The sequence below is a fragment of the Nerophis lumbriciformis genome, linkage group LG10 (assembly GCF_033978685.3).
Source record: "Nerophis lumbriciformis linkage group LG10, RoL_Nlum_v2.1, whole genome shotgun sequence".
In the NCBI taxonomy this organism is placed as follows: domain Eukaryota; kingdom Metazoa; phylum Chordata; class Actinopteri; order Syngnathiformes; family Syngnathidae; genus Nerophis; species Nerophis lumbriciformis.
Window position 1 is genome coordinate 9,235,974 of NC_084557.2, and position 12,102 is coordinate 9,248,075.

Below are 12,102 nucleotides of genomic sequence, written 5' to 3' on the forward strand. Positions count from 1 at the left end.
CATTAGTTTTGGATGATACCACACATTTGGGTATCAATCCGATACTAAGTAGTTACAGGATCATACATTGGTCATATTCAAAGTTCTCATGTGTCCAGGGACATATTTCCTGAGTTTATAAACATAATATAATTTTTTTTTTAAACGAAAGAAGATGTTGTGATGCCAAAAATCGACGTAATTATAGTAGTATCGACTAGATACGTGCCTGTACTTGGTATCATTACAGTAGATGTTAGGTGTGGATCCACTCATGGCATTTGTTTACATTTTGATGCCGGTGAGCTATTGTATTCTCCTACCGTGTGTAGTGAAGCATATTTAGCTATTCCTCGTCCTGCAGTGATAATGATACTTGCAAGAAACATACTTTATTTGTCGCCATGGAGGCAAGGATTAGTGATTAGGAAGTAGCTAAAACACTGCCGACTGCGGATGGACGTTAGCCATGTTTTAAAGCACCTCTTCCTGAGGGCGTCTCAGTGTTATAACTTCACCTTTATCTTTAGTTTTTAAGCCGGTACGTTTCAGCGCCGATATAGTACCGAAAACGTTTCATTAGTATCGCGGTACTATACTAATACCGGTATACTGTACAACCCTAGTCCAAAGTGTAAATATTTAGAGAGTATGGCCAACTAAACATCAGGCGCCATGACTGCTACTAAGGACGGATGCATGCATGCAATTGCTGTCGTTTTGATTTTTTCTGACAAAATAAATCAAAATAATACATCTATACATATCTCTAAACATATTCCAGTACATAAACTTACAAAAAGACATGCTTTTATTTCGTGAAAATGTAATTTTGCGAGCGTATTTGCACTCTGCTGCTACATTCCTGCAGTGTTTTGTGACCAACAGGCGCTCCCGACGACGCAATAAACTTAAATACACAGAACGACCAAAAAAAATAACCTTTTACCATTATCTTGCCAAAATCTTCATTAGCTTCGGACCAACAATGATGGAGAAATGATGACTTGTGTGTGAAGTATGTCAACTGTGGTGTCTGCCTCCAATGTATTTGTAATCACTGGGTGTGGCACTCATTATTATAACTCCTCTTTCTTTTTTGTAACATGTTAAGTGAATAAGTGTACTTTTGTATTTGTTTCCTCATATGTATGCACAATAACGCAGATATAGCAACACTGGCAAGCAGTAGAGAATATTGTAATATTCCAGTTTGTCTTGTCTTTATTGCTCAAGATGCGATACAACCACACGACAAACTCCAATGTGCGTCTCCACTCTTTTCCCGGCAATAATTGTTGTTGTTTTTTATTTATAAACTGCAACATTCACAAACAATCGAGAAATAATAATCAAAATAAGTACAAAACAGCGCCAGGGGGTTGTAAACTCATTAAAGTAACTAAAATAGAATGCAATATATATATATATATATATATATATATATATATATATATATATATATATATATATATTAGGGATGTCTGGATCGGCCGCCGATATTTGCCAAAAAATGCGTATCGGCAAGGCATGGGAAAATGCCGATCCAGATCCAGTAAAAAAAAAAAAAAACTCTGCTCCGTGTTTTCCAACGCACCTATTTAAATAATACATTCCACTTTTCTGCTGCTGACTAATTTCCATTCCGCATTTTCCAGCACACCTTCAACACATCCACAGGTCTGTGGATTCTCACGCAGTTGCTTTTAAAGTTAAAGTTAAAGTTAAAGTACCAATGATTGTCACACACACACTAGGTGTGGCGAGATTATTCTCTGCATTTGACCCATCACCCTTGATCACCCCCTAGCTGCGGACATTACACGACAGGCTCTTCTCACTCTTTCCTGTGTCTCCCTCTCACAGACAGCAAGCGCACCATCTTAGACACGTCACATACTGTCACGTCATACGTCACATACGTATATGTCCTCTCCCAGCAGAGAGGTAGCAGCATGGCTAACGTTAGCTGTGATGCTAGCGCAGCCGTGTGACCAATGTTCTCTCTAAGGTGCGCGCTTATGCAATTGCGCACTGCTCAAACGTCCTGTGTGCATAGCAATTATATGCCACGCACAAAATCAAATCAAAAAATAAGCGCATAACAATTTTCGACACACGGACACGACAGAGAAAACAGTTTTCGTCATCATTGTTCAAATATTGTAACGTCTGTCAAGACGCTTATCTCAATTCGGTGCCACACGTCCACACCATCAAAATGCAGAGGCAAACATTTCCAGATCAACACCGTATGAAAAAAATAGTGATTTTTTTTAGTTGTGATTTCCTTCTCTGCATGAAAGTTTAAAAGTAGCATATATTAATGCAGTATGAAGAAGAATGTTTTAATGTAGACATGCAAGCCTTGAAAGAAAATGTTGAAAATCAAGACTACATTTCCTGCAAATGGGTGCATTTCTACCCTATATTTTAACTTTAGATTTATTCTCATATCAAACTCTTTTGGCTGCCTTTTTGACACTTACATCCGGCCCCCCCTCCACACCCCGGATTGTAAATAATGTAAATAATTCAATGTGATTATCTTGTGTGATGACTGTATTATGATGATAGTATATATCTTTATCATGAATCAATTTAAGTGGACCCCGACTTAAACAAGTTGAAAAACTTATTGGGGTGTTACCATTTAGTGGTCAATTGTACGGAATATGTACTTCACTGTGCAACCTACTAATAAAAGTCTCAATCAATCAATCAAAACACATAGAATCATCATACTGATGTGATTATATGCATCAAGTGTTCATTCAAGGCTAAGGCAAAATATCGAGATATATATCGTGTATCGCAATATGGCCTTAAAATATCGCAATATTAAAAAAAGGCCATATCGCCCAGCCCTAGTTTCAATGTTGCCATTTCTGTTTGTCATGTATAATTTTGTCTATTTTGTGTTTATCCTTGAATAAACAGGTCAGTTTCTTGTTACCAACCATTGTGTATTATTCAAACACCCCTAATTCAGCTGGCTAGTTGTTATCAAGAGTACTAAAACCCTTTTCAACATGATTCTGACAACTAAGTAGGCTAAATAACTTTAAACTTTAATACATGCTCGGATAGGCCAGTATCGGTATCGGTCAATATCGGTATCGGATCGGAAGTGCAAAAACAATATCGGTATCGGATCGGAAGTGCAAAAACCTGGATCGGGACATCCCTAATATATATATATATATATATATATATATATATATATATATATATATATATATATATATATATATATATATATATATATATATATATATATATACACACACACACAAAGTGCAAAGCAATAGGCTCACACAAGTTCAGTAAATAATTTAAATTTGGAACACAGCATCATCGTTTTCACAGCTATTTGCTTGTTAGAGGTAGAGAGTGTTTTAAAGTAGAGTTCTAATTCTTTTTTTAAAGGCACAAAAAACAGGTCGGGTATTGAGAAACTTACATTTATGAATATAAAACTTAGCCAATAGTATAATGAGGTTGGAAAGGTCAAATTCCTTTCAAATTTGTTTTCATACAGTGTAACTCCAAATAGCACATCTTTAAAAAAAAGCACAAATTTGTCATGAATATTGTCCGGGATGAAGCGACAGATGCCCTGCCTTAGTGATGGAGTGCTTTCACAAGTCCAAAACAGGTGGTAAACAGTCTCTGGATGCATGTTACATAAGGTGCAGGTAACATAAGGTGCAACATGCATGTTACATAAGGTGCAGGTAACATCAATGTCCTTCTTGTATCTAACCATCACAGTCTTTACAGGGTAATAACCAGGAATGATTTTAAAAGACATCTCTTTGACTTTGTTGGTAAGTAAATACCTGTTAGGAAGGGACCACGTTTTGACCCAGCAGATGTCATTCACAACATTATTCCAGAGCGCAATTACATAGAACAGCATACCTGCCAACTTTTGAAATCAGAAAAACCTAGTAGCCAGGGTCCAGGGGCCGCAGGCCCCGGTAGGTCCAGGACAAAGTCCTGGTGGGGGGTTCAGGGTCGCCCCCCGACGCAAAATGATTATTAGCATTCAGACAGGTTAAAATGTTGCTAAAACCATCACTTTTCTATCAGTCACAGTGACTTTTCAAAACAAAAATATTACAGCAAAAATCATATGGGTTGATTGACATGTTTATTCTGTAAGCTAACTTCAATAGTTTGAAATTATTTTGACAGTTAATGCCAGTTATCCTGTCAACCTTTCACAAGACTTCAATTTGTTAATTGAAAGTATAAACAGTATAAACACTTTTTACAGTAAACAAATGGTAAAACAGTACTAAACAATTCCATTTAAAAAAAAATTGGTGTCATTATTAACTTTCTGTCCAAGCTTGTATAATCTACTGCCTTGTTCAATTGTAAAAAATATCCTGTGCCTAAAATTCACATTTCTATCACAATTATCATACTATAAACATGGTAAGCTAACTTCATTAAAATTAATAGTCCTGTCAATAGCATGGAATTACAATTCAAATGTAGTTTTTTTGTAAGCCTTTCAAAAGAATTCAAAATATGAAAAATTAATGAAAATTAATTTAAGCCATCAGACACTTGAAAAGTGGCACATCACATCTCTAATGTAATCATTTTAACTTTTCAACAGAAATAGCACTGCAAAAATATTAAGGACATACTTCTGTATTTTGGTAGTTATGCTGTCAACATTTAACAAGATTTCTTCAACTTGGACTTGAAAGCATAAATAGTATAAACACTTTTAACAGTATAACAGTACTAAACAATTCCAATAGATAACATTGGTGTCATTACCTTTTTGTGGCTAAAATCCAAATGTATTCTATCAGATTGATCTGCAGGGGTAAGAGGATCACACTGGAAGGTGATGAATTCTTCCTCAAGTTCTTTCTTTTCATCCTTGCTAAGCAAGTGAGGATACCTTTCTCTCTAGCAACGGCATTAGATTTGTGTTTTTTTGTCCCAACGTGGTCTTTTACATCGCTAATTCCTCCGTGTCCGATCGAAAAATCTTGTCTGCACAAGGTGCAATTCGGGTAGTTTTCACCCTTTTTGGAACGGATAATTATTCCCGGATAGGCTTTTGAATATTCTTCACGGAATGACTGCAGTTTTCTTTTCGGTTTAAGACTCGTTTGCGATTTTTCTCCGGCTGATTCCATGATCGTTCGCTCGTTTGGAAACAATGACAACTGGTGCCTCGTGCTTGGCAGCGGTGCTATAAATAGCCTTGCGCATGGCATTCGGAATGGCTCGATAGGAAGTTACGGGAAGCAGTGTCGATAGTCATTGTTGTTACGCGATTTCGTGAATAAAACTTTAAAAAAAAAATTTTTTTTTAATTAATGAAAAACCGTATTTTTTTATCACTGCAACCGTAACCCGGAATAGGTTGATGAAAACCGTACTAATTACGGGAAAACCGGAGAAGTTGGCAGGTATGGAACAGTGTTTTTCAACCTTTTTTGAGCCAAGGCACATTGTTTTCATTGAAAAAATGCAGAGGCACACCACCAGCAGAAATCATTAAAAAATTTAACTCAGCAGCCGATATTGACAATAAAAAGTTGTTGTCGCAATTGTTGGATATGACTTTAAACCATAACCAACCATGCATCAATATAACTCTTGTCACCACCTGTCACATCACGCCCTGACTTATTTGGAGTTTTTTGCCGTTTTCCTGTGTGTAGTGTTTTAGTTCTTGTCTTGCGCTCCTATTTTGGTGGTTTCTTCTCTTTATTTGGTATCTTCCTGTAGCAGTTTCATGTCTTCCTCACTATTCCCCACACCTACTTTGTTTTAGCATTCAAGAATATTTCAGTTGTTTTTATCCTTCTTCGTGAGGACATTGTTGATTGTCATGTCATGTTCGGATGTACTTTGTGGACGCCGTCTTTGCTCCACAGTAAGTCTTTGCTGTCATCCAGCATTCTGTTTTTGTTTACTTTGTTCTGCATAGCCTTCCCTAAGCTTCAATACCTTTTCTTAGCGGTACTCACCTTTTGTTTATTTTTGGTTTAAGCATTTGACACATTTTTACCTGCACACTGCCTCCCGCTGTTTCCGACATCTACAAAGCAATTAGCTACCTGCTGCCACCTACTGATATGGAAGAGTATCACGTGGTAAATCTGCCGATCTCCAGACAGTACAGACACTCAACGGCACATTATTTGCGGATTATAATTACTAGTTTGCAAAAAATATTTTTAACCCACATAGGTGAAATTACAAAATCTCCCACAGCACACCACACTGTATCTTACGGCCCATTAATGTGCCGCGGCACAGTGGTTGATAAACACTGACATAGGAGACAGACACACAATCATTTTGGAATAAGCTGCGGATTTTTCTGTTATTTTTCTGATCAAAGCAAAGCTTCCCCACAGGAGTGTCAAGTGGATCATTCACAATTTTTACAGCAGAAAGAGGAGATGAGTACAACATAATAGTGATTGGTCGGCAACACCGATGCATCGGCGCATGCGTCGAGCTCATAGAGCGAAACCCTGTGTCGGTGCGCGTACCGCTTTTAGAAAGTCACGTGACCGATCATGAGCTGTTTTGGTCACGTGACCGATACGCGAACTGTGTCGCACTGACGCCTCCTCTGTGCCCTGTGAGCGGCTCTTTTCTACAGCCGGAGAAATAATAACTAAGAAGAGAAAGCGTCTAAAATTGAATACGTTGGAAAAACTGTTTTTTTTTAAATAAAAATGTGTAAAAATAAATAAATAATAATTTCCAGGTCCACAAGCATCCTCATTCACAACACGTTCTCTTAGATTTCCATGTTATGACACATGTTCACATTATTTGACTGTATCTAAAAAAGACAAAAAATATATTTTTATTTAAATGAAGTTATGAAATAATCCTAAATGAAATACAATGACTTGGTTTATATTATTGTATATACTAGGTCAGTGGTTCTCAACCTTTTTTCAGCAATGTACCCCCTGTGATTTTTTTTAAATTCAAGTACCCCCTAATCAGAGCAAAGCATTTTTGGTTGAAAAAAAGAGATAAAGAAGTAAAATACAGCACTATGTCATCAGTTTCTGATTTATTAAATTGTATAACAGTGCAAAATATTGCTCATTTGTAGTGGTCTTTCTTGAACTATTTGGAAAAAAAAGATATAAAAATAACTAAAAACTTGTTGAAAAATAAACAAGTGATTCAATTATAAATAAAGATTTCTACACCTAGAAGTAATAATCAACTTAAAGTGCCCTCTTTGGGGATTGTATTAGAGATCCATCTGGATTCATGAACTTAATTCTAAACATTTCTTCACAAAAAAAAAAATCTTTAACATCAATATTTATGGAACATGTCCACAAAAAATCTAGCTGTCAACACTGAATATTGCATAGTTACATTTCTTTTCACAGTTCTTTTTGACAGACATTTTAGTGACAAACCTGAGCTTGTGCTTCACTGAGTTTATGAACTTACATTCATATTTTGTTGAAGTATTATTCAATAAATATATTTATAAAGGATTTTTGAATTGTTGCTATTTTTAGAATTTTTTTTTAAATCTCACGTACCCCTTGGCATACCTTCAAGTACCCCCAGGGGTACGCGTACCCCCATTTGAGAACCACTGTACTAGGTCATTAAATCTGTGTCAGTTGAGTCGGTCCATAGGTTGCCTGTAGGGATTTTTAATGTCCAGCAGATGTCAGTATTTAGTGACACAGTATTGACACAGTATCAATACAGTTTTGCAATGTGTCGAAACGCTTCATGACGCCTCATCAACCCATCACTACAACATAACAACACCTGTTGGAATGGCATCAAATACAATGGCAAATTGTTTGGGAGTCACAGGGACCTTAAAATGGTTGAGAAATTATTGGTAATTAAAAAGTTGACCTTCCTTATTATCACTACTCCTTCAATCTCTGTCCATTTGTATTTGTGTTTTTTGACTTTCTCCTCTCCTATTACCGAATGTCATTATTTTAGTTGTACTGAGATTTAAATGTATTAATTTATTGTTATAATTTGTATTAGCATGTGTGTGTAGTCTCTTGAACAAAACGCATATGTTGTGTCGTGTTTACCTGGCACAAGTCGCTGTAATTGGTGGCTGTCCGGTGTTTGACGGCGGACCTTCACTTCCTTCTCTTTTTTCCGGGTCGCATTTCCAAATATTTCCACAATTCTTATTAGTGGAGCAGCCCCACGCAGCAAAACAGGACATTTTTACACGCCGAAAAACACGCGAGGAAGCGCCGCGAACACATAAAATTAGCTTAAAGTTGGTCGCAGTTATGGCGCCATGTAGTCACGTGAGTGCCTTTTGACCAATTAATGAAGAGACCGTCTGAAACTGAGTTGGCCTTTTATTAGAGCTGCCTCGCTGGTGCCCCCTGTAGAGTGAAGTAAGTACTACACGAGTGAGCACTTCCAGTAGGTAGTCATTTATGTTGTATTATTCATTATTTAATGATAGTAGGGCCGTGTACCTTCCGTTCATTCTATTTTGCATTTTTAAATGCAAATCAAAAAAATAATATTCGGGCCATTTTTTTCTATTTTCATTTCTGAAACAAAAGTTGGACAACTATTTAATGGCACTTTTTTTAAAAACGACGACAGGACTCCTGCCGAACAAAGATGTTACTGTTATGCTAAAAACAAACCAAACGCAAAGGAAAAGCTAAAATGGTCCGTGTACTTTCCGTTCATTCTATTTCCAATTATTTTATCTATTTTCCAATTCTGAAACGCAAATCAATAAATAAAATTAGGGCAGTTTTTCGATTTTTTTTTAAAATTATATATGGCAGATTTTAAAACAAACAAAAAGGGTAGATTTTCATCAAAATATTGCCATAAAATTGAATTTTGTGCTGTTTTTCTTTAATGGATTTTTATTTTTCCAGATAAACAAAAAAATCCACTATATGTTCATCCACAATGCAAAAATGCGAGTTTATCTGTGTGATGACAAAATAAACCGGAAGCAGTATTTTGGCTTTTCCTTAGCGTTTAACATGTTTTTAGCATAACGCTAACATCTTTGTTCAGCAGGAGTCCTATTGTCGTTTTTAAAAAGTGTCATTAGTTTTGTTTCAGAAATGAAAATAGAAAAAATTGTCAGAAATGTGTTTTTTAATTTGCATTTAAGAGTTGGAAATAGAATGAACGGAAGAGACCTAAAATACTGCTTCCGGTTCAATTTGATTTTTTTTTTTTTCATTTGATTTTTATTGACATCCAGCATCAGACATTCCTATCCATTACATCATATTCACATCAATCATATATCTATTGTCTGCCCTAAATGTCAGGATATTTTTGTTTATATCCCACCCATACGACTCCCCCCCCCCCCCCCCCCAAAAAAAGAAAGAAACAACAAAAAAACGAAGTAATATCTATAAATACATCAATTAAATAAAGAGAGAGGGGAAAAAAAAAGAAGAAATAAAAATAAATAAAAAAATAAATAAGAGAAATAAATAATAATACATAAAATATAAACAGATACCCACACACATATATATATATATATATATATATATATATATATATATATATATATATATATATACACACACATACATATATATATATATATATATATATAAATATATACATACCTACATATACACTTGTAGGCAGGGGCGCCGAAAAGGGGGGGTAAAGGAGACGGATTCTAGGGGCCCATGATGGAGGGGGGCCCAGAGAGGCCCCTAATGATGATGGAATTATAATCAGCGTTGGGTTAGTTACTGAAAACCAGTAACTAGTTACAGTTACTAGTTACTTTATTTCAAAAGTAACTCAGTTACTAACTCAGTTACTTACACCAAAAAGTAATGCGTTACTGTGAAAAGTAACTATTTAGTTACTTCTTCTACTTTTTTTTTTTTAAAGCTCCCATTAATGCCCTTTTAGCCTTCACTTCAGTACTGTTATTGCACTGGAGAATAATACAATGTGTTGATCAACTTGACATGCATTTGCATCACTGAACTCTGCTAAGCAATGTGCTCTACATACAACACACAAAGACAAAGATATGTTTCAAAGGGCCAATTTATTTCAGGCCAGAACAAATTGACAAAACTATTTTAAATAGCTGCAACATAACATACATAAGTAACAAACAGCATAATAACACTAACACTAACCACGTTAAACCCAGATTCCGAACTAACAAAGGTCTTAACTCATTCTCTTTCTATGCCACTTCAATATGGAATGCACTCCCAACAGGTGTAAAAGAAAGGGCATCTCTATCCTCCTTCAAAACCTCACTAAAAGAACACCTCCAGGCAACTACAACCCTAAACTAACACCCTCCCTTCCACATAATACCTTTTCGGATTGTAAATAATCAAATGTAGACACTTGTTCTTATACTTTCTGATCTCTCTCTCTGTGTCCACTACTTGCTGTACATATCCTACCAAGTCAGTCCTACACTGTTTCAATGTCCATTTCTCTGATGATGCAATTGTTGATGACTGAAGTGTTGATACCAACCAAACCTAACCCCCTCCCACCCCCCCTCCACATCCCACACCCCGGATTGTAAATAATTCAATGTATATACTCTGATGATTATCTTGTGTGATGACTGTATTATGAAAATAGTATATATCTGTATCATGAATCAATTTAAGTGGACCCCGACTTAAACAAGTTAAAAAACGTATTTGGGTGTTACCATTTAGTGGTCAATTGTACAGAATCTACTAATAAAAGTTTCAATCAATCAATCAACAACATAGCTGTAAAGCTGGCTTCACCTAAGGAAGGCACATGTGACATACACAGAGCCTAACCAGGCAGATTTGAATTGTTGTTTTGGGCAGTAGACGAGATCTTTGATCCAAGACACAACTTACATTTAACTAAAATGTTTTCTTTGTGCTCGACAAAAGAAAAGAAGTGAGAATATCTCATACTTGCCAACCCTCCCGAATTTCAGTGCCTCTCCCTGGTACAACCATTCTCCCGATTTCCAGCCGGACTTAAGGCACGCCCCTCCAGGTCCGTGCGGATCTGAGTGGGGACAGCCTGTCATCACGTCCGCTTGGACAACCAAAAAGTAACCACAGAACACTATACCGTATAGTCGTATAGTGTTCTGTGGTTACTTTTTGGTTGGTCAACGGTTTACGTTGTATTGCGCCCCCCCCCCCCCCCCCCCCCCCCCCCCACACACACACACACACAGAGAGCGCAGAGGAAGAATCAGAAGCACGTCACTGCTTCGCTGCGCGTAAAATAACGCAGTAGCGCATCATGTAGTAACGGTAACTGAGTTACTGAATATAAAAAATAACGCGTTAGATTACTAGTTACCGCCGAAACTAACGGCGTTACAGTAACGCGTTAGTCCCAACACTGATTATAATACAGTAAAAATAATGACACTGTGTTGGGGGCCCTGTAAATATTCTTTTCATGGGGCCCATTCTTTTCATGGGGCCCAAAATCCCTGCTTGTAGGGAGTAATCCGCCTTTGTTTTCCTTTTATCTTTTTTCTTTCCCTTTCTTTTTGGCAATACAATCACTAATTCGAAAAATTCGGTTCAATTTGATGGCTATATTTTAATGAAAATGGCCCGGCGTTCATTCTATTTCCAATTCTTAAATGCAAATCAAAAAAGAAATTTCTGGCCATTTTTTCTATTTTTATTTCTGAAATAAAAGTTGGACAACTATTTAATGACACTTTTTTAAAACAACAATAGGACTCCTGCTGAACAAACATGTTATCGTTATGCTAAAAACATGCTAAACGCTAAGGAAAGGCTAAAATACTGCTTCCGGTCCAATTTGTCATCACACATAAAAACGCATTTTTAGGTCCGTGTACCTTCCGTTCATTCTATTTCCAATTCTGAACGCAAATCAAAAAATAAAATGAGGGCCGTTTATTGATTTTTATTATATATGGCAGATTTTAAAACAAAGGGTTGGTTCTCATCAAAATATTGCCATACATTTTTTTTGCAGTTTTCCTTTAATGAGTATATATATTTTTCCAGATAAACCAAAGAATCCAATATACCGGTATGTTCATCCAAAATGCAAAAATGAGTGTTTATCTCTGTGATGACAAATTAAACTGGA

At 36.3% G+C, this 12,102-nt stretch overlaps 1 long non-coding RNA gene across 1 annotated transcript in view; it reads right to left on the minus strand.

Moving 5' to 3' along the window:
• The window catches only part of LOC133612676 (uncharacterized), a 194,085-nt gene extending 185,866 nt beyond the window's left edge, over positions 1 to 8,219 (minus strand). Inside the window, exon 1 of the long non-coding RNA XR_009816137.2 lies at positions 8,070 to 8,219. This is a non-coding gene — a long non-coding RNA (uncharacterized lncRNA). The remainder of the gene's footprint in view (positions 1 to 8,069) is intronic.
• Between the last annotated feature and the right edge of the window lie 3,883 nt (positions 8,220 to 12,102).